Source organism: Anser cygnoides, chromosome 2 (genome assembly GCF_040182565.1).
Source record: "Anser cygnoides isolate HZ-2024a breed goose chromosome 2, Taihu_goose_T2T_genome, whole genome shotgun sequence".
Taxonomy (NCBI): Eukaryota; Metazoa; Chordata; class Aves; order Anseriformes; family Anatidae; genus Anser; species Anser cygnoides.
Genome location: NC_089874.1, coordinates 61,722,021 through 61,748,525, shown reverse-complemented (window position 1 = coordinate 61,748,525; position 26,505 = coordinate 61,722,021). Strand labels below are relative to the sequence as shown.

Here is a 26,505-nt window from a genome sequence, read left to right as displayed (position 1 = left end):
GAGACTCACAATTTGGTTCTTTACCTCAAGGGCATGGAGAATGTAGGACATGCAATTACAAAGTATATGGCAAATTTTTTAGTGTAGGTAATTTTTTTTTTCCTAACACTTCCACATTTGCAAGCCTGTGCAGCGCTGTCACCTTCTTTACTTGTTATGCTATAAAATGTTAGGCCCAGGGGTTTGTTTGTAGCATTTACCTGATGACTTCTTGGTCATTGGTAAGCTTATTCATATGTATAACTCTTTTAAACTTGTATAGAAAAGCTAAGAAGGTATACGAAGCACAGGCTGACCTGGTAAATCTTAATTGCACAAAGATGTGTAAGACATTTACATCAGATGAGGTAAAAACATTTACACAGTGAGGGATCTGCTCCCTGAGGGATAGGGAGCAGGGCAGGCCCAGCCTGAGGCTGCCTGAGCCCTGGCCCCAGTATGGGGCAGTTGTGAAGGGGAAGGTAAGATGTCCTGGTGGGACACTGGCCGCTGGTGGGCTTGGGGAAGAGCTGCAGCATTGCTGGAGTAGGGACTGAGGGTGCCAGGTGAGGCTGGTCAGAGTAAGTGGGGCCTGTGGCAGAGGAAGCTCAAAGTAGTCAGCTGTGAGACTAGCCTGGGGCTTGCAACCCTGTGCCGAAATGGGAAGGCTGAGTGGACTCATGTAGGTTTTGTTGTGTGGTACACCGTGTCTACTTTCTGAACCTTTTAAAATCAAAATCCTGAATCATGCTGAGCTTGGATTCAAGACCAAATTTTGAGGGGGAATGAAAATCTGGAGATGACTGAAGACAGAGTGAGAGAGCAGAGGAGGTAGGTAAATGTCCTCCGTGTGAGTGCCCTCAGCAGTAGGGAGTTGACTTGCTGGAGGCACGGTAAGCTGCACTCCCCACTCTCCTTTCTCTATCCTGGTGCTGTTTGATGACTGATACTAGACATGCAAAGTCATACTGGGGCCCAAATAAGATGGTGCTGAGTCTGCCTTGAGCTATTGGGACCTACTGGAAAAGCAACTGCAGGCTTGGTTTTAATGCTGTGTCTTGAGGGTGTTCTGGGCTTGTGCTGCTCTTGGCATTTCTCAGCTCAGGTACATATAAACACAGCTGCAGGGATAGGTACTGTTTGCGTATCCCTGGGCTAATGCTAATATTGCTGGATTGCAGGGTATCTCTTAGTACACATGAAATAACTAGTAAATATCACGTTGATTCTAATAGGGTCAGGGTTTGTTGCATATGTCTGTCTGAATTTTTTAAAAACTGGTTAAGAACAACAAAAAGGTTAGTGTGTTTCAGCCAGGAGTTTCCATCTTGTGATAACTGGTCCTATGTTAAGGCCCAGGTCTTAAAATTACATGAGAATGGACCCAGGTGCAAGAATCCATTTACTTAGAGAGTGTCCTAAGAGCTGACAAGAAGTTATAAATAATAATCAGAAATGAAGGGCAAAAATGTATTTAGCCAGGCCTTCCAAAACTTTTCAGTTGTGATGTGCTTTGGTATATCTGTTTACTAATGGCAATGAATGATCAATGAACCCTTTCATTGATCTCAAATATAAGGTAAGTTGATTGGTGTTCTTTGCAAGTTTGTCGAAGTTGAGAGACAGTGGGAGAGGATTAAGCATGGTTACAGCTTTACCGAGTTTTAATTTTGCAGACAAGGCTCTCTGTACGAGATGCATGGGGAATGCTAGAGGAAATGTGATAGTTAAATTCATCTGTGTTACGTTGAGGGGGAAGCTAATTGCCTGTGGAGTGTAGGCAATCTATGAGCTGCTGCAGACTCTGTTGTGAACAGGCTTTGGTTGGGAAATATTTGGGCAATCATTGTTAAAAGTTTATATTTTTTTTCTGAATGGCTTCCTAAATCAGAGTTATGGAATACAGATCAGAGACCTATAATAAATATGTAGTCTGTACTTCATCATGTAGTACAAGTTTAGAAAAAGTGTTTGGTTTATTTTTCTTTGTTTTCATACTGTCTGACTTTCCAATGGATTATTGTTTAGAGGTGTGGTGCTTTTACCTTGCTAGGCAGCTGAACTCCACCACAACTGCTCTCTCACTCCCCCACCTCAGAAGAGGAGGAGAAGAAGAAGAAAATGAAAGAAACAGTTTACAGGTTGAGATAAGGATAATTTAGTTAAAAGAAAAATAATTATTAAGGGAAAATTATTAATTTAACAAAAGGGAAAAGGGGAATAGGGGAAAACAAAACAAACAAAAAATCAAAGGCTGTGTGGAAATGCAGAGGAAAGAAATTACACTCTACTTCCCACCAACAAGCAATGTTTGACCATGTCCTTGAAGCAGGGCCTCAATGCATGTAGCCGTTGTTCAGGAGAACAGACGTTTTCACTATGAGAGCCCACCCCTCCCCTCTTCTTCCTTTTTCCACCTTTTATTGCTGCATGTGACATCATATGGTATGGAATATCCCTTTGGTTAGTTTAGGGTAGCTGCCATGGCAATGTTCCTTCCTCACCTCTTGCTTACCTCCAGCCTGCTGGCTCTGGGGGGGTTTGGAGGGAGTCCTGATGCGGTGCCAGTATTGCTTAGCAGTAGACACAACACCGGTGTGATACCAGTGCTGTTCTAGCTACACGTGCAGAGCACAGCTCTGTATGGGCTGCTGCAGGGAAAGCTAACTCCATCCCAGCCAGACCCAGTACAAAAGGTTGAGGAAACAGTTTCAAGACTGGATTTTTTTTGATAGGTAGCAATACATCTTTCCCCTTAAGTAAAAAATGTAAAAATCACAGATGAAAAAGTACAACATCAATACAGAGTTTTGAAAACTGCTTTTTAAATGAGGAACAAAAATAATGATTCCACCAGCGCATACAGGGTTATGGGTTTAAATTTTACTTTTGTAGTGGGTTCTTTTTCCTGACACCTAGATGAAGGTTTTGACATTTCAACAGCAAAGATAAGAAAGCCAAGGTGTAGAGATGCGTTCTGTTACCTCAGTTCTCATAGTACCACTTACAAAAGTCCTGCTAGCTTAAACAGAATCACAGTCAAGGAAAAACTGAATAATCTTGAGAATCCATAATTTGCTGTCCTGTGTCAAGCATTTTGCATTATATTGCTAACAAGCTTTCTTCTCAATAGAAGGTATGTTGGGCTTCCTACAATTAGCCTTCCCTATGACTGTTTTTTTGCTGTTTACTTGTAGAGGGCTTCTACATCAAAGGCTTTTATTCTTGGATAATATTGTGTCAGCGTGTCTGCATTTGTCTTAAGGAATCTCTCTTTAGTATACTTGTACATTCCGAAGTGTTTCACAAATGCAATGTTCTCCTGCTTCTGAGCCCTTCAGTTGCCTGTAAGATGAAATGGAAAATACATAGTTGAGCTTAGTGACTTTACATGGCAGTGTATATATGGAAGTAGAGAGTGTATTATTACAAATAGAGTTTAAGAGGAAAGTGTACCAATTCTGATATAGAGTTTGGCCAGGATACCCACTACTATAGGCCAGCAGGGGAAAAAAGTAGTTCTGCAGCTGCATCAATGCAGGCTGTTTTACTATGTTTCTCTATTAGGTAATATATGCTTACATATGTTAACACTTGTGCTTAGGAATATGGGGTTGTGTTTGGCCTCAGAAGCACCTATATTCAGGTGTCTTCACTGGGTGAACTTTCCAATCTAGGAGATTGTTCTCCCTCAGGTACTTTCCCCAGGTGCTCCATCAGTAGAAGGAGCTCAAGGTGTACTAGGATTACTTCACATACAGTCTTTCTGCAGTTCACAGTAAGCACTAATTCATTTCATATTCGCTTGTTCCTAGCAAAACCTGATACAATAGCCCACTCCACTCCTGCATCAAACAAGATGGAGAGAGCTAGATTATAAAATAGGATGCAAATTTATTCCCATTGACTTAATACATAACCTTTTTGTGTTCAAATTGCATGCTGCACACAGGGATGTAGTTCTGACACTGCTGCTAAACATGCTGTTATCAGTATTGCTAAACAGGCCTTTATCATGAGCACCGGCAGACCAAGTGTAAATACTAATTAGGGCCTAATCCAAAAATCTATTGAAGTTTGTGGCGAGATTCAGTGGGCTTTGGATGTATCCACTATTTCAGCAGAGAAATGCCTCTTCAGTTTAGAAATTATCTTGCTAATGGGACAATTTTTTTTACCTGAGTTCTTCAATGTTCCAAAGTTCTACTGTTTTTACCTTTCTAGAAATAATGTGTAATCTCTTTAACAAGTAAGAACTGACTACAAAGAAGCAGCAGCAAAACCTACTGTACTGCATAAAGAATGTCATAATGGAGACTTACATGTATAAATAAAGCACAGGGCATCTATCCAAATCTACCGTGTTGTAAAGCTACAAACTCCGTTAAGCTTGTTTACAAAGGGCTGTGGGCAAGGGATGAAAATCCTGGCTTCACTGGAGTCAACAGGAACTTAGTCATTAGCTGATATCACCCAGAGAGTTTATGGTAGTTACGAGTACAGAGAGTCAGTGCTGAGGAGAGAACAATTCCGGATCTGCTGTCATGGATCTTGACAGACTGAGATTATGGAAAACTTTCTACCTTCAAAAAGTTGTGTATTAACTAATATCCTACATGTACCATGGAGAAAATTCAAAAATAACTGCTGCAAAACCTGGATATATGTTCATTGTCAGTGGTCCAAAGAGCCTCGTCTTCCACAGACAAATCTTTATTATTTTTCCCTTTTTGCTTTGCAGTGATAACTGCACTTCACCGTATCCTTTCACTGCTTCAGGAGGGACAAGAATATTCCACACAAGATTCCTGTTAAATATTGCACTTAGTACAATATTCAATACAGTGGTTTAATATTAATGCTGTATTGTAGTATTAATACACACTTTCTTGAAATGAGTACAGTAAGACCCTGTGGTACTTAAAAGTAACTACGGCAGCAAACCTCAAATGATGTATTGTCAGGCTAAAGTGGATCTCTTTCATTAAGTTTTTCTAGTTATAGAACTTTCAAGCCCTGCTTGCATGGGAGAAGCCTCACTAAACAGTGATGCTTCTCACATTCTTAAAGTATAGGGTGTGCTTTGGGCCTTTGCTGGAATATGGCCTGACCTCTGACTAGGCAGATGCGGTCAGCATGGGAATCTCCACAGCAGACTGCATGCAGTAGTCTTTTTTCTGTTCTGTGGAAGTACGTAATCACCCTTAGCAGCCTGAGCACACCTTTGGGACTGATATTGAGTTGTCCCAATGTCATTTGATTAGCATAAACAGAAAATCCCATGGGAATGAATGCAAGTGATGCGTTTGTTTCTACAGAACATCTAAGAATATCTGTCTACCTGTTTGTAATGCCATCTATGCCAACTAAAAGACATATTCATCTAAGATGCTGACTGTATATAAGCTTCCAGACAGACTTCAGGATGCTTACAGTCCATACCCAAGTAGGAGGTAGTTGAACCTTATTACGTCGATTGAATTCCTCTGAAGAGAAAGATACTTCTTTTCAAGATCAGATTTAAATACACCTTGGTATTTTTTTCCTTCCCCTCAGAAGTGTGTAATTTTCATCTGATAAAAAAAAATTGTTGCTGCGCTAATGGCAATTAGCACTTCTCCCAGTTTTTAGGGATTAGTGTAGAGTTAATGTTACCTGAAAGGATATTAAACCATTACAAGCCTCCCCTTAATGAGAGACTTGATTATTTTTTATTTCTTAATTTTTAGATTTGGAGGCCAATATAAAACTCTAGCATATTTCTAGTAACTGGAGGAGTGTTGTATTATTATGTTTTAATGGAAGAATTGCCTGGGACACCTCCATCTAAATAATAGAGAAACTTTTAAAGAATTTTTAGTTTTCCAGATGTACTCGCATGTTTCATGAATCTTGTAATTTTGAGTCAGGAAGTTTTCTCCTGCAGCCTATAATTATTGATAGACTCTTCTTAATACGTATCTGTGTATCTTCTGATAATTTCTAGTTTGATATTCATCTGCTCTAACTTAGGCATCTTGAAAAATATACGTCAAAGTCTGAACTGTTTTAAGCCTGGTTTCTGTATATGTATATAAAGGAAGGCAAGGACAGTAAGCTACACTGGAAAGTCTTATTGAACTGGGTTAACTTTTAAGATAGGAGGGATGAATTGTACTTTTCATTATATATCAATTGTAAACAGAAATACTTGTTTAAAAAGCTGTATTTGAAATACTGGATGGCAGGTTAATTCTTGCAAGTGAATTTCCATAGCCTGTCATATTTTGGCTTAATAAAATTGTCCTAAGTGGTATACCAAAATTGAGGGCTGGAAATGCATTAACTCTCCTCCATCTAAGGAGGAGAACAGGTGCTTCATAGCATAGTTTTATATTCAAATGGAAAAAAAAAAAAATCTCACTGGAATTTCCAGTGTGTTTTTTATTTTATCTAAATCATCTGTTGTATGAGGATATAAATTTTCCTCCAACAAATGTTTTAAAAATAACATGAAATTAGTTTTCACAGAACAAGTACTGACTGTCCTGTAATTCTTAAATGAGTTGAGTAGTGGGGGAAAGGGAAGCATCTTGCAAAAAAAAGCTCCTCTACTATACAGAGCTCTTTTTTTCTTTCCTCGAGTATTAATTCATAGTAATCACAATGAAGTGATTATATATTACACTGTCAAGCACCATAAAGAAATTATTAGTGAATGGAGGCCTCTGACTTATCTGGCCTTGTTGTCTGAAACACCTTTTGACCATTATTTTAAGAACATGTCAAGTGCTCTGTGTTCAAAAGTCATGTTCCTTTGTAGAGCCTGGAACTGGGCTCTCATGGATTGAGAATTACTACTCTGTTTTACAAGTTCTGGTCACGTGGTTCTTCACAACAAGAAGTTCTTTGCTATATACGCATAGTGATGTCTGGACAAGGCTTGTTGGTTAGTTTTTAACAGTTGTCAGCAATGGCTGCTCTAATGTGTTTTACTGTTCTTTCTTTAGGCAAACTTGTATGAAATCAAAGGTGTTGATTTTCTGATGCTGGACTTGCTATGGTGTGTAACGATGAAGTAATAACAAACACAAATTTTTTATAGGCAATAGTTTGTGAAATTTCTTCACTGTAAAAAGTTTAACTCCTCTACTTGTAGTTCTCTACATGTTTCCAGATTCCATCCAGGCAAAGATTTACTAGGGGAAAGAAGGCCTGGAAGTGCCAATATGCTCATTGTTTGTAGGTACCAGTGGCTGCTTAAAGGGAGCCTCTTTGCTCTCTTTTGGCTGTCCAGTACCACAGAAGGTTTGTCAAAGCCGTGATTTTTCAAAGGGAACCAAGGTGGTGCTGGTGCTGTGCCAGAGGAGTCCAGGATGAAATCTTTTAAGGAGATCCAGGAGGCCTCTGGCAAAGTCCTAACATCACTATATGAAGTTGTGCCCCTGTAAGGGGCCCCATATGGAAACGTGCCTCTGAACCAGGTGCTAAAGGAGCAGGATGCTTTGCCATTTTCCTCCTGCTTTTACCCTCCTTGCATTGGCACTACTTCTTGGCACCGGTGTCTGCTGTATCCCATCAGGATGTAATGGGAGTTTACAATGACCCTCAAAAGATGAGGGGCTTAAATTTGTTCTTTTGCCATCTTGTTTCTTATTGTGAAGCTGCAAGCAAAAGGCAGGGTCCTGCTTGCATCTGGTAGGAAGCAGCTAAAGGGTAACTGAAAATTGGTGGTCTTAGTTTTTGAAGTTGAAATTAATTTCTGGGCAGAAGGGCCTCCTAATCAAGTAACTACCTGTATTTTTTGTTATTTTGAGGGGGTAAGTGGGAGACCTCAGTCATGTACGTTGAATTGTCACATGAGACTGAGTTAAATTGCTTACATTTTAAATGGGGAGATGTGTTTTGAGTCTGGTACTTAGCAGGATAGTATTGCAGTAAATACGTGCATGCTTAAGTGTCACATGTCTGTGATTGCATGTTTTCTGAGTAGTTTTTTATAGTATCACCCCTGCATATTGTTTCTCAGAGTTCTTCAAAAGGTGTCAAAAATTCAGCCAGTGAAGATGTTCAGTTCAAGTCTGTTGCCTACATGTTACGTTATAGGTTTAAAAATGGTTGTGAAGATGAACACCAAAACCAAGACAGTCTCCCTGCCCAAAATTTGACCAACTTAGTATAATGTAGGAGAGGAAATGTTCTGAATTGTGAAACCTCTCTGAGGCAGGATTAGCTGAAACCTCAGATGTCAGTATGGCACAACTACCAAATGTATTGCCTCATCACGAACAGTACTGTCAAGTGACAGACCTGTCTATAGGGAACACCCTTCCCAAAAGAAAAGCCTTCAGCTTCACAGGGCTGAATAAATATATATTTTTTTGTCTCCTGTTTCATGTCTGGAACCTCTTGAAGTGTGGATAGCAACTTGACAACAGGCCTCTTGCAGCCAGATCATGTTTTTTCTAAATAGGAGACAAAGCAAAGCAAACTTTGGGTGGTTTTTTCCCCCGACCGATTTTGTGGACTGGCAACTCATGTGACAGGGCTGGCTTTTCTGCCCCAGGCTGTGCTTTGTTTCCTCATGGTGGGACCCTATGAGGCATGGTAGGGGTGCTCCAGGGTGGCCCCTGAGCTGGCCCAAGGGCCAGGGACTGTTGGGGCCCCAGCAAGTGGGAGCAGACCAAGGGGAAGTGGTCAGGCAAGGGAAAGGGGGCATTTTGTCAAGCAGAGCTATCGGGAAGTGGATCTAACAGGTGCCATTGGGAGAGCTGAGATGAAGTTTGGTCACCGCAGAAGAAAGGATGACAGGAGCGAGTGCCACAACCAGGCTGGGTGGCTTGAGCATTGCAGGATGGACGCAGGGAGGTCAGCCAGCTCTTGCTGTGGCTGTGGTGGGAGGTCCTGTGCCTCCCCGTGCCTGTGGGCTGCTTGCTGTAGCCCCTCGCTTCATCTGCTGTCCCTCCTACTGTCAAGGTATTAAAAGGTTACAAAAATATATATAATAAAGCCCCTCCTCCCCCTGATCTATCCTATGCTGCTCTCTAGGAGAGCAATGTGTTCAGCTTTGGCAGCTCTTAATCTCAGGCCCAAGATAAAGGAGCCAGTCTGAAACATGACAATGCAGATTGGAGGCCTTGTCCTTTCTGGTCTGCTAGCTTGTGTTTTCCTCAGGGTCTGTGCTGTGTTTTCTACCTGTTTGGACATGAAGAACTGCACAAAGCCCATACTTCTAGGCAGAGCACAGATAATGGTGCTGCGACTGTTTGCAAAGAAAATGTCTGCAGTGGGATTAATTCTATTATCGCTATGGAGTGGCACACGTGAGTCTGTGCAATGGGTCTAAGGAGCCCTGTCCTGCTTGGAGTGACCTACTGAGCTTGAATCTACATAATCTACAATAAATTGTTTGCTTGTGCCATAGAGCACTTAACTATATAAAATTTATGTCACTAAAAAGGAGGGGGGGGGGAACAACAACAAAAAACACGATTTTCCTGTTCTCCATTCCATTTCCTATCTCTTATCATTTTAAAATATAAATGTGGATTGACTGGATCCCAGCAAAATTCTGGCTGCTGCATGCTATTAATGTCCAGATACGGTTTTCTCCTGGGATTTTTCTGTATGCTTAACTGAAAAGAACAAACCCTGGCCTAAGCTGGTCCTTCTTCACTTCTAATTCCCCTTGAAGAACAGTTTTCTTCCACCCCTTCTTGCGCTACAGCAGTAAGTTCAAGCTCAGTCACCTATCTCCATAAACTGGTGGCAGGATAAAGCAGAATAAAAGCATGGTATTTCCAGTAAGGGGCTTAAAATCTCAGTTTCCATCATGAAGAATCCAACAAGAGAAGACACTGTATTAAAATTGTTCGGGGTGCAGTAAAAATTCTGTAATGATGTGGTACCTGAACAACTGAAAGCTGCTAAGAGCTTTATAACACGGCAGCAAAACTGATCTGTGCTGTGGCATATTAATCAGGATTGGTGTCTGAGGTGCTCTGGCATTATGTACCAGTGCAAAGAGAGGGGGGTTGTTTGGAAGATGGTGGTCCCTACTGGATGGGCTGGAGCAGAGATGCCTGCAGATGGCACCAGCTGGGTAGAGGTGAAATGATTAAAGGAGAATGCTCAAGCTTTATTTCACTGTGAACTTTTTCTCAATGTACATGTTAATTATACTGATTAACGAAAGAAAAGCTTTCTTGAGCAGTGTCTCCATTCCACCCTGCCAAAGTAAAAGGTATCTGCTGGCAGGATCTTCTTTCATGTTGTATCTGTTAGGCAGAATATTCTGAACTGCACAGAGTGCTGTCTGTGGTCACACCGTGCAACCTCCTGACCATACCTGCCCCCTTCCAGAGCACAGGGATCAGGATGGTTCTCCATTTTCGTCTGCAGCAGAAAAGACTCAAGGTGAGACAGAAAGAACAAATCCTGTAAGGTAATTCTGTCGCTCACCTCATCTTCATAATCTTTCCTTAGCTTCCTCTGCCTTCTAACCCTGGTATTGATCGTGTCATAGGCTACAGTAAACCAAGGCGGGGGGCTGAAAACCTTTCCGAACAGCAGTTGCCAGTCTGCCTGTTGCAGCTTGAAGAAGAAAAGCATGCTGTGAAAACAATCAGTGCATTTGCTTTAGATCTAAGTGATTCCAACTGGGTCGATGCTTCATGCTGATGTGTTGAAAACATTTAAAAAATTTCTCAGAGTTGGATTTCAACTGAAACATTTCAGCATGTGTCTGACTCTCTGAAGTTATTTTTCACTAATGTAGCAGACAACTGTTTTTTTTTTTTTTCCTTCCCACCCTAGCACAAAGCAATAGGGAAACTGGGCCTTTTGTCTGGATAGGTTTGTTTTGAATGTTCTTACGGGAGGAGGTGGTTTTTGTTTTGTGGATTTTTTTTTCTTCCATAAACTGAGGCTCTTGCAAATTGACTTTAGAGGAGTAGTAGTTTATTTCATGAAGGGAAAAAGAGGTAATCATGGTTTTACTGAATGAACGAGAATATGGCTTTACTTACCCTGCTTTTGTTCCCTGCATTTGAATTTTCATTCAGAGGTAGGCTAGATCATTCACAAATACACTAAGGACATTTTATTTTCTAAAGCACAATTCTTTGTAATGTCTTTACTCTCAATATAATTGTCCTGATTCTCTCTCAGCTTGGGATCATAGAGCAAATGAAGCATTGCAAAAGGAAGCTATCTTCATCCAAATTAGTGTTTATTCCTTTTCCAGGAGTGGCAGGAACCCAGGACAACTTTTTTTTTTTTTTTTATGGCAGGTGGTAGCACAATCAGTTTCTGAATTGCTTGGAAAAGACCATAGAGAAACAGAATTTGCTATATAGTTTCTCTTACTTCTGTTGTTTTCTTGTTTTTTCTCTTGTGTTTTTTTTTGTTTTTGTTTTCCTCACACGCTCTGCTGTTGCTAGCATCTATAGGAAGCTGAACCAGGCAAAAAAACACAGAACTGCTGTCCTAGTTTGGAGCTGGCTGTTCAGTGGTCTCTGTGGGAGCAGATCAGTAGGACCTCACCACTGCTTCATTGCGCTTTGGCACAAACTCCTGTTGTTTCATGTGCCCCTTTCAGAAACAAGTGCTCATCAGTGCCTGTTGTTCTCTTTGGGATGCCTCTTTAATTATACAGAATATAAATGTATATTAAATATGTGTTGGAATTTCTTTTTCCCCAAGGAAGTGAAGTTACCCATGTGTTGTTGCCATCTTTGCTGCTTGCTTCAAATAACACAAAGAACATTCTTGCACTGTTCCAACAGGAAATAGAGAACAAATACTTGCCTTGAGGTATTTCTTTGAGTTTCAGGATACTAGCAGATAGAGATGTTCCAAAAAATAGATATTTTGTTGAAAGAAAATAATAATAATAAAAAACTTTAAAAGCTGTATTTATCTGGGGAGAGGAATTTCCCTCCTCCCCGAACTATGCCTTTACAAATGCAATGTATTGGGTACGTGGCACTAATGGATTTCATACTTGAGCATTTATTTCATCAAATACCATGCAGTGAACAATAGTTGTCATTTAAGCAGCTATAGTTTGCAACTGTGTAAGTCCTAGACATTAAAACTAGATAAGCCAGCATAGGGGGTGTGGATGAGAAATTCTGTAGCCTTACTGGTATTATTTCATTCATTCATTTTTAAAATGAACTCCATGGGGATGCTGTAAAAGTGCAAGTTATAATTTAAATGTACTATTAGGAGTCCTGTTTATAAAGAATGTATATACTTAATTTATATACTCAAGCTGATGGTTTACTTAGATACTTGATTCGTTTTTTTCCCTAGAGCACTGGGTAGAGTCTAGAGAAGGAGAAACCGTTAAGATTGTTGTAAGAAGCTTATGCCCGATAGGAATTTAGCTAGATCAGACTTTTCTGCCATGATCTAGTGTGGCTGTTGAGCAATGATGAAAACCTTTCCAAAGATAGGCTCTCCTCATGGGAATTGTCCCACTGGTTTTGACAGGACTACATTTGTGAGGAAAGGGAAGGGAGGAGGGTTGTTTTAGAACTGAGTTCTTGGTGGTCCAAATGAGTGATCTTCTAGTGTGGATTCGTGTTTTTAAGTTGCAGTTGTTCACGTAGTACCGAAGTTGTTGGGAATTCACATCAGTGCCTATTCACAAAAACATGGGCTGTTCCAGTAAAGGCCATTGCATATGTACTCAGTTCCCCCACTGAATTCAGTGGGCATGAATTAACATATGCATTTTTTGTGGACTACTGAGGAAGTAGTTAAGGGTGACTTTGCCTTCTGCGCTTGTCACTAGAATGACGTTAGGTATTCTGCTGTGCCTTTGCCTTTTCCTCTTATAAAGACTTCTTTAAACCACTTTTAGTGTAACCTTTTGACCTTCCATGAATTGTAAACAAAGTAGGTTTGAGGATCATTACCTCAAAAGGAATTCAAGCCAAAATTGTGGTGCTTCCCACATGCATGCTGACCTTCACCCTACTTTTCTTGATGTATTTTTTTAAGCCTAGGGTTTACACAGCATTTGCCATAATTGGAATTGACACTGGAAAGCCACAGAAGGCAATTCATTTAATCTGAGTTTGTCGTGAAACTGAAAACAGGGTTCTGCCTGAATTCTCTGTAGATTTCCTGGCAGGAAGTGTCTTGGTGTTTTCAAGTGAAATTTGTTCAGAAGGACCTGAAAGAAAGGGTCTTGCTTTGATCCATCTCTTACAGAAGTCAATGAAAGAGACTCCATTGATTATAATGAACACTGGGAAGCTGCCCCATTCAGAATTGCATGTAACTTCCACTTCTGGACAATTGCTTTTCCTCAATAGCAATCCAAGGAGAGATTGGTGTAACCACACAGGGAAGAAAGACGGTGAGTAAGAGGGAGTTCATCCCCAAAAGTAACCGAATGAGGAGGGAGTAGAGCATGAAGATTGCTATGCTTTGTCATGTGCTAAAGTGATGGGTGCAAACAAATTGGCCGCATACTGAATTAGAAGAAAGAAATAAAGGGAGAACAAGTTTGTTAGATAGAGTTGGCTGTATGGCTCATCATTCTGTAGTATTTTTAAACTTTGTCTTCAAATGCTTTTTGTGCTTACATGCTTTTACTGCTATAAATAAAGGATATCAATATATCCAGAGGGGGAGAGAGAGCCTGCACAACGCTGTCCAACAACTGTACCTGTACCTCTGTACCTCTACCCTGTTGCTCTCTTCAAATTGCCTTCTTTGCATCATGGTAATATACTTTAAATTGCCTCAAATATTTTATGTACCAAGGTCAGACTACTAATGCCATGTATCCTATAAGTTTACATCGTTTCAACAGGCTTGTCTAGCTAAATTGTCAGCCAGGCCATATACTTGTGTCAGTTTCTTCGATACAGAAATCCCACAGTGTGCCCCTGAGTGGTAATTGAACCAGATGGATGCTAAATAAGGCAATGAGAATAGGAGCTAGTATTTCAGATGCAGCTCTACCATCTTTCAATGCATGTAGGTCACTTGCAATTATCATGAGGTATAGGAACCTAGAGCCAATGACATTCCACCTGCAGTGGTAGCCACCAAGCCAACAAAAGTCTAGGGTAATAAGTATGTGGGTCTTGTGTGATCTGTAAACCAAAATTAAAATGAAAAACACAGTATTGACTGGTGGTCAAGACTGTTCCTACTGGGAATGTCGGGGGTAGGAGAGCTGTAAGAGGCAAGGTGCCAGCAGAGTCCTTTCATGCTTGTCCTCACTTGCAGGTGTTTGATAAAGCTCTGACTGGGTATCTGACGGCAAGCATCTCACAGCAAAATACACTCTCAGGCATAAATCCACTTTTCCCATGTACTATATGTAGTGAGACCTTTAACTCCAGTTACTGCAGGCTATCAAGGAGACCAGCTTTTGCTTGGTCAAAAAGTTTTTATGCCTCTAACGCACTAAAGTCAATGCAACACTCCTTTAGCAGGATTAGAAGCTACACTCTACTTCCCACTCCCCCTCAGCCCCTAAATTTGTCTCCATTTCTCTTTTTCCACCCAGTGTGCCAAGCTCAGGGTTTCTTTTTCAGAAACATATTTCTTCTCTGGAAAAAGTTGATATAAAGGGGGAAAATAATTTTCTTTATCCTTTAATCCTTTATTCTCTTTGCTTTTAAAAGTTTATTTACTTCCTGCAGTTGGCCATCTTGAGCTTCTGCTTCTGTGCTGTGTCAAGACTTGCTTAAGCTTGAAGGTTTTTTTAGGCTTGACCAAGCATTGACAGCACTATCACAGGAGCTAATGCTCGAGTCTGCCAGTTTGATGGATTAAGTAAACTTATTGAAATCTTTTTTCTTTAATACTAAAAGATGCCAAGGGCTGTTTTCTATTCTACTGCTTTGTGTGAAACACCCACTGACATTAATGGGAGTCCCATGTGTGGAATTAGAGTAGAACATGGCCCTTAATATTTAAAAGACTTGTCAACCTTGTGCATGAAGTAATCTGGAGGCGTGTTGTGATGCTGCTTTGCTCTGCAGAGACTGTTCTAGTTATCCTTCCCCTGCCTTTTAAAGACATTCCTTGCATGAACTGCATGGCTGCCAGCAACAGCATTACTTTACTTTTTTCCCTTCTAAAAGTTCCCCTTTTGTCAGCCAGTTGTCTGCTTTGCTTGGTTAGTAAAATTGAGCTGAACTGTTTCAGTTTGGTTTATAAACAGCCTTGCTTTCTGACTTTTCATGCTGCTACTCTGGGGAGGAAGAGGAGGAAAGAGAAAGCTTAACAGAGGAGCTATTTCCAAAGGTCTTTACATTCATCTTGGTGTTTGAACAAAATGCTCACTCTTTCCTGTTCTACTTGCTTTGATGCTCTGCGTGTTCTTAAATTGTGCTGCACTCTAATGCAGTGGTGGTGTGATAGGCAGCCAAGGGAAGTTAAACGATGTTACAAAAAATTCCCCGCCAACCCATTTGTATTTCAAATACATGCCCTGCTTATTGTGTTAGAACCTGTTGTGTAGGGCTACCAGTTAGTTATTGCTGGCCTTGGTAGGGCAGCAGTACCTGCTCAGAGAGCCAGCAACAAGTCTGGTGCCTTTGTCTTCCCAGAGAGAAACTTCCTCTGCCCAAACTACTGCTCTTCCTAAGTCATGGCTTTGGAAATTCTTCATCTTGACCTGGGAACAACAGATTGTGCCCATGAAGGAAGTCTTAGGTGGTTTTTCAGCAGGGGTGGTAGGGCTGGTGACGTAATTGCAAGTATTTGTGTGGATATGGGTTGTAATGCTAGCAGGTTAGGGGAGAAATGAATGGAGAGGGGGGAAAGAAGGGCCTAGGGTAAATCCTTCTGTATCTTGAAGCTAATTTTAATGACACAAAGATGGTTACTTCCAGTCTCAAATGTCTATGAATGTGGCCTTCAATTAGCATCACCTAAGCCTATTGCAAATATGTCTATGGAGTTTGCTCATCATGAAGTATTGTGGATGTTCTAACAGGATTTTAATTAAAATAAGATTGCTGCTTTTGCGAGTCTTAAGAATTGCTGCCCAAATCTATATACAGGATACAGTGAGCCTGCTTCTACTGATGTCAGTGTTCTGGATGAAGTTCTTAAATGTTCATCAGGATTAGAGATCACAATAGATTTAAGCACATTCATGCAAAAGTCTAATGAATTTAATATAAATAATGTGATTTAGTGCTGTGGCCTGTTCTGTAAAAGTGCTTGGCAATCTGTAGTCCCCAGGGATTTTTCAAGGTGTTTTCCAGAGGATCTGCCTGCTAAGGTATTTATTTAAGTTATTTATTTAAGTTTCTAAACTTCTCATACTTTCAAACCAGATCATCTGTGTAAGCAACTGAAAGATAGGTCAAGAGCATCCATCCAATTGTAGCTGAGATGTATGGTTATGAAAACATATATAGGCTTCGGTAATTAGTATATTTTTTTGGTTATATTTACTTGCTTAGTGTTAATGGTTAGCTAGCCAAACCTGAGGGTGGCTACAGAAGGTGCATTACATAAGCAGGTGATACAGCAGTGAAGAATTGCAAAAAATTGATGGGAACCTTGAAGTTTTCTTCCCAGACTCTTCACCTTGAGTTTGTTCTTTGAAAACTGACAAAACCAAGTGCAATGTTTCAGGGTGACAGTAGCACTGCACTGGAAATGTGCCTGAACTCAACCACTCTGATAGTAGTTTAATTTTTTATTTTTATTTTTTAATGAATGAAAGAATGCCTTCCAGGCCATTCAAAGTGGACTTTGTCATGCAGGTTCCATGAAGTCCATTTGCAAAATGCACAATGTAAAAACGTGGCATTGCCATGCATCCATTCCCTGGTTTCTCTGTGCATGCAGCTGCAATTAGTTCACTTCAAGGCAGGATGTTCTTCTGGGTCTTCTTTTCCTCAGCTATTTCTCCTATGCCTCTCTATATGGGGCCTGTTCTTTGATATTGGTCTCCCTCTTCGGTTCCCCATGCAGCTTACCTGTGACTCTTCTAAGTCTCTTGAATGCATTTTAAGTCTGTCTTCTGTTAGTTAAGAAATAGAAAAACACAAAGCCCAACAAAATGATAATTTATTAGTCTTTCCATACGTAAAGGTGATTCTTATTACCATTCTTTCCTTCCCTTGCTTTGTCAAATGGGTAAAAATGCTGAAAATGACGCCTTCTGCAAGGCAGATAAAACAGGTTAGAATACGTTCATTTAAAAAAAGGAAAACAACTTTTTTTACTATGTTTTTTTTTTAATCAAAAAAGCTGTATTCTGTGGTGAGCTATGGCGTACCAAGTTTTAAGTAGTTTTTTTTGAGAAATCATGTGAAATCAAGTGACATTAAGAGGGTAAGGAAGTTTCATTCTTTGCTACAGGATTGCTCCATAATTTAATTTGAAAATTCACATTGTCAAGTTGTATTAGCATGAGTGTAACATGCCTTTGAATACAAATGCAATTTTTAGCTTGTGATACAGGAGAGTTCTCATCTGAAACTTTCTAGGCATTTATTATAGAAATATATCCTGGAATATTGCACATGTATATATGTGATATATATATAACATCCACATAGGGGTTCAGAGGATAATGCAGTTGATGAATCTCCTTAATTTATTTGGGACAATGAGATAAAAACACTGCTATAATGTGTAGCTGGAAGAAACTCATGATATTCTGGAAAATGCACCCTAAGGTGCCCATTCTAATATTAATTTTGCCAGTTGGACCACTGGCATAATTTGTTGTGGCTGTTTTATGACATAAATGAAGAGCCTCATCGCCTGATGCGGTGTTTGCATGGGCCTCTCTTTGATGAGAAGGGCTCACCTGGATTTCGCGGATGCAGTCTCCCCTCCTTACAAAGCAATGGGATTTTTGTATTTTGTTGGGTGCAGGATTTGTTTTTTTGTGCTAAGTTACAAGCATTGACCCTTGAAGGTGTGTGTGTGTTGTTTGGTGTTTAGACATTTTAGGAGATATCTCTCACCAGAGATCCATACCATTTAGTATCTGACTTCACTAGTGCAGATGAGGAATAGATAGGTAATCTCAAAGGGGTGGGTACAGACAGCCATGATTTGTCTCGATTGTAATCGTGCCTATACTTTCTTCTGGGCAGTGCCCAACACTTGGGATTGGCCTCCTTAGCATTTTACTTCAGGAGCAGAAACAAGGACTCTGAATCTTCAGCCTTTGTTGTACAGTTTGTGAAAGAGTAAATCGTCAAAGGCAAAAATGGGTAGCTTAAAAAAAGCTGTGTTAGAGCAAAACTGAGCAGTATCAGTGTTGTTCAGAATGTACATGATGTCTGAATATGAAAAAAAACGAGAGGAGATGAAAAACTAAAAAAAAAGCAAAGTTCTTAATCACTTTCCTCACCCAAATCCCTCTAATCCAGTAGCAACAGGCTCGTTTTGCCTAGGCAGACAGGGAGCTGTAAGTGTTGTTCCCTTTGTGGGGAGACTATAACCAAATTTCAGATATGGAAGAAGTATTTAATCTGACAACCACTGTTCTCCTGTTCTGTGAAATGAGGAAAAAATGAAGAAAAATACTTTCCTGTGCAAGTGATGTTACCTGCATTTTCCCCAAAACTATTTCACTGAGAATGAAATAACAAAAATCCTTTTCTGTGAACAACAGAGGAAACCAAACACCTGGAGGTGCTAGCTGTGTGGGTTAGAGAATAGTCTGAATAAATGCTTACAGACTAAAACCAGTGATTCTTGCTACTCTGGGTCAGTCAGTCGCAGCAGGAGCACTGGGCATGGATCTGAACTGTAACTTCAGGAGGAAGCTGTCCTCAGAAATGTAGTGCAGGGTACACACAGAAAGAATGGGATTTATTCAGTAGGACGTACGGCCTGAAATACAGCTGTTACACCCCACCTCTGTGCTTTCTCATGAACTATGTAGCAAGGCAAATTCTTCTTTAAAAAATGAGGCAGAAGAGTGCTTCTTTGCAAGCAGTATTAGGCCTTTTCTGATTTTTGTTTCTGTAATGCTGATATCATAGAATATCCCGAGTTGGAAGGGACCAATAAGGATCATCAAGTCCAAATCCTGGCACCGCACAGGTCTGCCCAAAAGTTTAGATCATGTGACTAAGTGCACAGTCCAATCTCTTAATTCAGACAGGCTTGGTGCAGTGACTACTTCACTGGGGAGCCTGTTCCAGTGTGTGACCACCCTTTCGGTGAAGAACCTCTTCCTGATGTCTAGCCTAAACTTCCTGTGCCTCAGCTTGACACCATTCCCATGGGTCCTGTCACTGGTGATAATGGAGAATAGGTCCCCTGCCCCTCCACTCCCCCTTACGAGGAAGTTGTAGACTGCAATGAGGTCCCCCCTCAGCCTTCTCTTCTCCAGGCTGAACAGGCCCAGTGACCTCAGCCACTCCCCATATGTCTTCCCCTCTAGGCCCTTCACCATCTTCGTCACCCTCCTCTGGACACTCTCCAACAGTTTAATGTCCTTTTTGTACTGTGGTGCCCAGAGCTGCACACAGTACTTAAGGTGAGGCCGCACCAGCGCAGAGTAGAGCGGGACAATCCCTTCCCTCAACCGACTAGCGATGTCATGCTTGATGCATCCCAGGATACGGTTGGCCCTCCTGGCTGCCAGGGCACGCTGCTGGCTCATATTCACCTTGCTGTCAACCACAATCCCCAGATCCCTCTCTGCGGGGCTGCTCTCCAGCGTCTCGTCGCCCAGTCTGTACGTATAGCCAGGGTTGCCCCGTCCCAGGTGCATTTGCTTTTGTTAAACTTCATGTGGTTGGTGATCGCCCAGCTCTCCAGTCTGTCCAGATCTCTCTGCAAGGCCTTTCCACCCTCATCCGAGTCCACAACTCCTCCAAGTTTGGTGTCGTCGGCAAATTTGCTCAAAACACCTTCTAGTCCTACATCCAAATCATTTATAAAAACATTGAAGAGGACTGGCCCTAAAATGGAGCCTTGAGGGACCCCAGTAGTGACCATCCGCCAGCCAGATGTGGCCCCATTTACCACAACTCTTTGAGCCCTGCCTGTCAGCCAATTGCTCACCCATCGTATGATGTTTTTGTTTAGCTGTATGCTGGACATCTTGTCCAGTAGGATCCTATGGGAAGCTGTGTCGAAAGCCATGCTGAAGTCCAAAAAGATCACATCAGCTGGTTTCCCTTGATCGACTAGATGGGTGATCTTATCATAAAAGGAAATCAAATTTGTTAGGCAGGACCTACTCCTCGTGAACCCATGTTGGCTAGGACCAATGACTGCATTGTCCCCCAGGTGCGCTTCAATAACTTCAAGGATAACTTCAAGGATCATCCTCTCCATAATTTTACCAGGCACTGACGTGAGACTGACAGGCCTGTAATTGCTAGGGTCTTCTTTCTTACCCTTCTTGAAAATTGGCACAACATTTGCCAGCTTCCAGTCCACTGGGACCTCTCCAGATTCCCAAGATCGTTGAAAAATAATTGAGAGAGGTCCCGTGATGACGTCAGCCAGCTCTTTAAGCACCCTGGGATGAATCCCATCTGGACCCATGGACTTGTATGGATCCAGGTGGAGCAGCAAATCCCGCACACGTTCAGGGTCGGTTGGGAGTTTGTCATTCCCACCATCATGGTCCTCCAGCTCAGGGCACCCTGGGTCCCAAAGCCTATCGTCAGTGTTGAAGACAGAGGCGAAGAAGGCATTAAACGTCTCTGCTTTGCCTATGTCATTGTCTGTGAGGAGACCCTCCCCATCTAGTAGCAGACCTATGTTTTCTTTGTTCTCCTTTTTCTGTTCACATATCTTAAAAAAAAAAAAAACCTTTTTTATTGTCTCCCACAGACATGGCCAGATTCAACTCTAGTTGGGCTGTGGCCACATGAATTTTCTCCCTACAAATACGAACAGCATCCCTGTATTCCTTCCTTGTCTCCTGACCCTCCTTCCAGCAGCCGTACGCTTTCTTTTTTTGCCTAAGCTCCAGTAGAAGTTCCCTGGTCAGCCAGGCCGGCCTTCTGCCCCGCTTGCCTGACTTCCGATATTTTGGAATTGCCTGATCTTGTGCTTTTAGGAGGCAGTGCTTAAAGATTGACCAGCACTGATGGACGCCAATGCCTTCAAAAGCAGTTTCCCAGGGGACCTTGCTGACTAGTTCCCTGAGCAGCCTGAAGTCTGCTTTCCCCATATCCAGGGCCGAAGTTTTGGTGACACTTTTCCTTCTGTCACCATAAATTCTAAACTCAACCACTTTATGGTCACTATGACTGAGACAGCCACCAATTGCCACGTCTCCCACAAGACCCTCTCTGTTCTCCAGCAATAGATCTAGGAGGGTGCCTTTCCTAGTTGGCTGTCTTAGCACCTGCACCAAGAAGTTATCATCTAGGTGCTTTATGAACCTCCTGGACTTGCTCGTGTCAGCCGTGTGGTGATCCCAGTTGACATCTGGCAAGTTAAAATCCCCCATTAGGACAAGGGGAGTTGATCTCGAGGCATCTCTTAGTTCTGCAAAGAATAATTCATCGGCGTTGTCGTCCTGGCCAGGTGGTCTGTAATAGACTCCCACAACGACATCCCCTTTATTTGTTCGTCCCTTAATCCTTACCCAGAGGCTCTCAACTTTGCCATAGCCATCTTGAAGTTCCACACAGTCCAGCCCATGCTTCACGTACATCGTCACCCCACCATCTCGCCTACCCTGCCTGTCCCTCTTGCAGAGCCTGTAACCATCTATTGCAACACACCAGCCACAGGACTCATCCCACCAGGTTCTGCTTATGCCGATGATGTCGTAGTTGCAGGACTGGGCCAAAACTTCTAGCTCATCCATTTTATTCCTCATACTGCGTGTGTTTGTGTACAAGCACTTCAAATGCGCCTCCCTACACGCAGCACCTTGTGGAGCTGACCGAAGGGCCTCCCTAGCACACAGTCCCTCTGATTCTAGCACACCATCCCTTAGCTCATCACCAGCGTGCCTGGTTTTATTCCCTTGCCCCTTCGACTCTAGTTTAAAGCCCTATCTATCAGCCCTGTCAACTCCTGAGCAAAAATCCTCACCCCTCTCTGAGAGAGGCGCATCCCATCTGGTGCCAGCAGGCCCAGTGTTGCGTAGACCTTCCCATGATCGAAAAACCCGAAATTCTGCCGGTTGCACCAGTCCTGAAGCCACGTGTTAATGTGATGAGTCTGCTCGTCAGCATCGATTCCCCCCTATCGGAAGGACAGAGGCAAACACAACCTGTGCCCCTGATCCTTTAAGTAGTCACCCCAAAGCCCTGAAGTCCCTTTTGATCACTCTCGGATTTCTCGTTGCTACCTCGTCATTACCAGCCTGAAAGACCAGTAGCGGGTAGTAGTCAGTGGGCCGTACCAGGCGCTTGACTTTCTCAGCAAAGTCTCTCACCTGAGCCCCAGGGAGGCAACAGACTTCCCTGTGGGTTGGGTCCGGTCAGCATATTGGGCCCTCTGTCCCTTTCAAAAGGGAGTCCCCCATGACAAGAACCCTTCTTTCTTTTTTGACAGAAGATGTAGCAATGCGGGGGGTAGGTTGCCTTGCCTTAGGCACCCTCTCCAACTGGGACGGGCTTTCGTCTACATCGTTGTTCTGACTGTCATGTTCTAGACCCTCATACCTGTTATATAAGGGTAGATGGGAAGGTGAGGTGGGCAGGGACAGGGCTCGCCTACCACCCCGAACAGGAACCTGCCTCCATTCCCCGCCTTGGCCTAGGTCTCCTCCTACTGCCTGGTGGGATGAGAGAACTTTTGTCTTCTGCGTAGCAGGAGACACTTGTGCTGTGGCAGGCTCGTGAGTCTGTCTCAGAGAGGGTAGAGTACACCTCCACCAGTCAATTTCCCTCTCTGACTCCCTGATGCTCCTGAGCCTGCTCACCTCCTCCCAAAGCTCTGCTACCTGGCTGAGCAGCTCTTCAACCTGGGCACACCTCCCACAGGCATACCCCTCGCTGCTGCTGTTGGATACCGACAGAAGACTCGGGCACACCCTGCAGCCCAAGACCTGGATGGCTGCGTTGTTTCCCCGAGCCCTCCATCTGAGTGGCCACATTGGTGACTGGCTGGAGAGGCCACAAGAGATGTGGAGGCCATGGTTTTCTGCCTGGTTGGATACCATGGCCAGGTTCCTCGCAGGCAGGTTACAAGTACTGAAGGGAAAGACCGCTGCAAGAAAGCGGCGAGGGGCTCACCCTGCCTGTGCAAACTGCCACACCCCACCCTTCTGACACGCCATGCCCTGTTCGCCGCCCTCCTGGTCGCTCGAGCTCCCTAGGGGCTGCTTTTGAATGGCCGGGGAGGGGGCGCAGCTGGCTCTGCCTACGCCTCGTCAGCCTCCCTCGCGAGGGCTGCCGGGTCCTGGTGGCTCCCTCGGCTGCTTCGATTGGCCTCGATGGTGAAAAAAAAGCCCTGCCTGGCTCGATCCCCGGCTCCGCTGCAGAACGCATCTGCCCCGGAGCCGATCGCCTCGGCAAGCCAATCACCTCAAGCAAGCATTTGTGATGCTACAGGGAGATTGACTACCTCCATGGTTTGGTTTCAATGAAGATTTTTTTTTATTCCCCTCTCCAGAACTTATAGTAAGAGAACACAAGTTCATATTTCTTTCTGAGATCTAAAAATTGTTTGGGGTATCTGAGAAGCATAAGACCATGTATATTATTGTGTGTGTGTATACGTTACATCTGCATGGACCACAGCCCCCTTTTGATGGGTGCTTGCCATAGGCTTCTACTTACTAGCTACATCTTTCTGTCTTTCAGGTGTGTCCCTGTGCCTTTAGAATAAAAGGGAACAAGTAGCCTGGCCCTCCTTCCCTGTGTGGTTTTGACCTAGTCATCTAGGTCTAAATTTCAGACTAGTGTGGATGAAGCATCCAACTTTGAAACATTAACCCAGCCCCTCTGCGTACCCCATACAGTGTGTGTAGGGTGTGGGGGGACCTTATTTCTATTCCATGCTGTACCTGGAGGATGAATCTGCCAGAGGTGTTGTGAAGATTCACAATCTGAAGTGCGTGAAGTACTTTGGGGAGCCCCAGTGAAAGAGTTCAAAATACACAAGTCTGAGGAGAAGCTGCAGGGGGCTACTGAACATCATCTTGTGGTCCTCCATGGTAACAATGAGATCTGACAATCCAAAGGAACCTAATTTTATCCTTTTGTCCCTCATGATAGTGATATGCACTGACTTCATCAGGGATTGATGTGCCACTTGTGTTATTCTTCTTTATAATCTTCCTTTGTCCATGGTAGTTCTGCTTACTCCCATCTCATTCGTTTTGGTGGATATGGAGGTAGTGATGGCTGGGGGAAGAAAATAATTTTACCTGCACTCTCTCTCAAAGGTGACAGAGTGCTGTTGCCCAGTCTGTTTGGGTATCTTCTAATAATGTACCCTAGACTGGGACCTAGGGCAACATCTAGGTATTGCTGTGTATTGCCCTGCTTATAAAAAACAAAACAAATCCCCCAAACCAACAAAAAGAAAAGTTTACACAATTAGAAAAACTGTTCAAGCAGGATTCTTCAACTGTCAAAGTATATACAGAAAAGCCAGTGCCTTGTATAAATGATGATGTTTTCTAGGACAATGCCAAAGAAATCTAATCAGATACAGAGTTTGTTTTTAGGGTTGTTACTAGCTCCACTACAGTTTTGCATCTTAAAACATTCAGAATTGCACTACGAGGTTCAAAGCTCATCTGTTTTGGGGGAAGTCCAAGTCAAACGTGAAGTAGTTTTAGAGCAGTTAACTTTTTTTCCCCACTTATGTCTTCCCATCAGGTTTGGTTTCTCGCTTTGTTCTGGACATCCTTAGGCTTGATTTCCTGTGTTTATTCCACAACCTTCTTGGCTGGTTTCCAGACTGTAGACTTCTCCAGGCAACTAAAGACTGCCTTCTCTCTTCTCTGGTTTCTCAGCATTAGGGAGAGGGACAAAGCTCTTTTTTACTTTCCCCAGCATGCGTCCCCTCAAAGATTACCACCCAGAATACTTCTGTGCTGGGAACGCCAGGAGTAGAATCGGAACCCAGTGCACTGAGTTTTGTACTGGCACTTAGATTTGGACTGGCCATTTCCGTGCCCACATCATGTGTGTTACTGCTGCTGCAGAAACAATGCTACAGACGCTTCTAGCAGGCTCCACTTACTCTCTGCAGAAGGAGAAAGATTGTGTAAAAAGGACAAATGAATTCCTCTGGTTGCGTGTGTAGCCCGCTTCTGATTTGGCAATACATTCGGACTGCTCGCTGTAGGCCATGTTATCATGCTGTCTTCAGGCAGATGCTGCTTTTGCTGGTATGTAAAATTGCATGTTTAAGTACAAGGTGGCTATCTGATTTGAAAGTGTAAATGCCAGTTGGCTTGTGCTACTTCAGTAACTAGCTGAACACCTTTCAGGTCTGTGAAGCATCTAGTAGAGTTACGGATGCTGTATATGTTATAATTAACTCTCAGTGCCTGGAAATGCAGCTAATTCTGTGCAGAAACAAAAAGTCATATAAATACACACAGTGTAGTAAATATTGGTATAGAGAATACAGAATATTTGTGTGGGTAGGGAGAGTGATATAGTAACAAACATATATGTGTGCATGGGTGTAATGACATTTCTTCGTATCACATCTATCAGGTTACAAGCAGCTAATAATTTTCTTTTTCTACTCACAGCCAAGCATTATAATGGCATATACTCATAAATCAACATCAACATGGAACATTGCTTAGCAAATATAAATGTATGTGCATTGCAGAATGATCTGAGATTACAAAAATATATCAGAAGTCAAAAGTAGCTGGTGGAGAAATGCTATGTCTTTAGTTTATTGAGATTGTTTGGAGGATCCTAATGTACTGTCACTGAAAGAATAATTTTTCCTTTACAATCTACTTAGCAAAGATTTATCGATCTTTTTCCCCTTCATAGAGAATTACTGATCCATTTTAGAAAATCAGATTTTCACACCTTTCATGAGAATGTGCACAGCACAGTTCCCTAGGGATTGCCAAGGAAGTTGACTTTGACATGAAATCCCTAGGTACCGGCGCACAACAGCCTATAGTCTCATCACTGATTTGTTGCACAGGGTGGTAAAATACTTTTATACATTTATAGAGAAATGATTGCACTGCGAGGACTTATTTTTCCATGCTAGTGGATGTATTCAGGGTCCTGTTATTTGTGTAAACAGCATTTTTCAGTTTTTTTTTTCTTCTCAGCTGTGATGTTATGAACAGTAAGGTAAGATAAAAGTTGTTGAAATTCATGTTGCAAAGCAGTAGGGTACTGTAGAATTTTTCAGTGTGTGTAAATAACTTTCTTCAAGATGTGTCTACTCTCTGTCCTCATTATTGTAGTATCCTAGGTAGCTAAGCATTAGGCATGTTATATTGAAGTATGCATCATAATGAAGGTGATTTATTATAATTAAAACGGCATGGAGAGCAGCTTTTATTAGACATATTGTTTCACAGGAGAGCTTAATAAAGAGCATTATTATTAGTTATAGATCTGTGTGAAGGATGTTGTTTACTGAGAGTTATGTGAGTATTAGTCAAAGTCT

General features: G+C 42.4%; 1 protein-coding gene across 3 annotated transcripts in view; it reads left to right on the top strand.

Annotated features, from left to right (window-relative positions):
- POU6F2 (POU class 6 homeobox 2) overlaps positions 1 to 26,505 on the top strand; it is a 328,816-nt gene that overhangs the window by 15,799 nt on the left and 286,512 nt on the right. The window contains exon 1 of one of the 3 annotated variants that reach the window (XM_013192039.3): positions 243 to 810. The exons of 1 other annotated variant lie outside the window; for it this stretch is intronic. The gene's annotated coding sequence lies outside the window, so the exon portion shown is untranslated. Of the gene's footprint in view, positions 1 to 242; positions 811 to 26,505 lie in introns of those variants that run through there. One more of the 3 variants, XM_013192036.3, reaches the window with a different exon arrangement.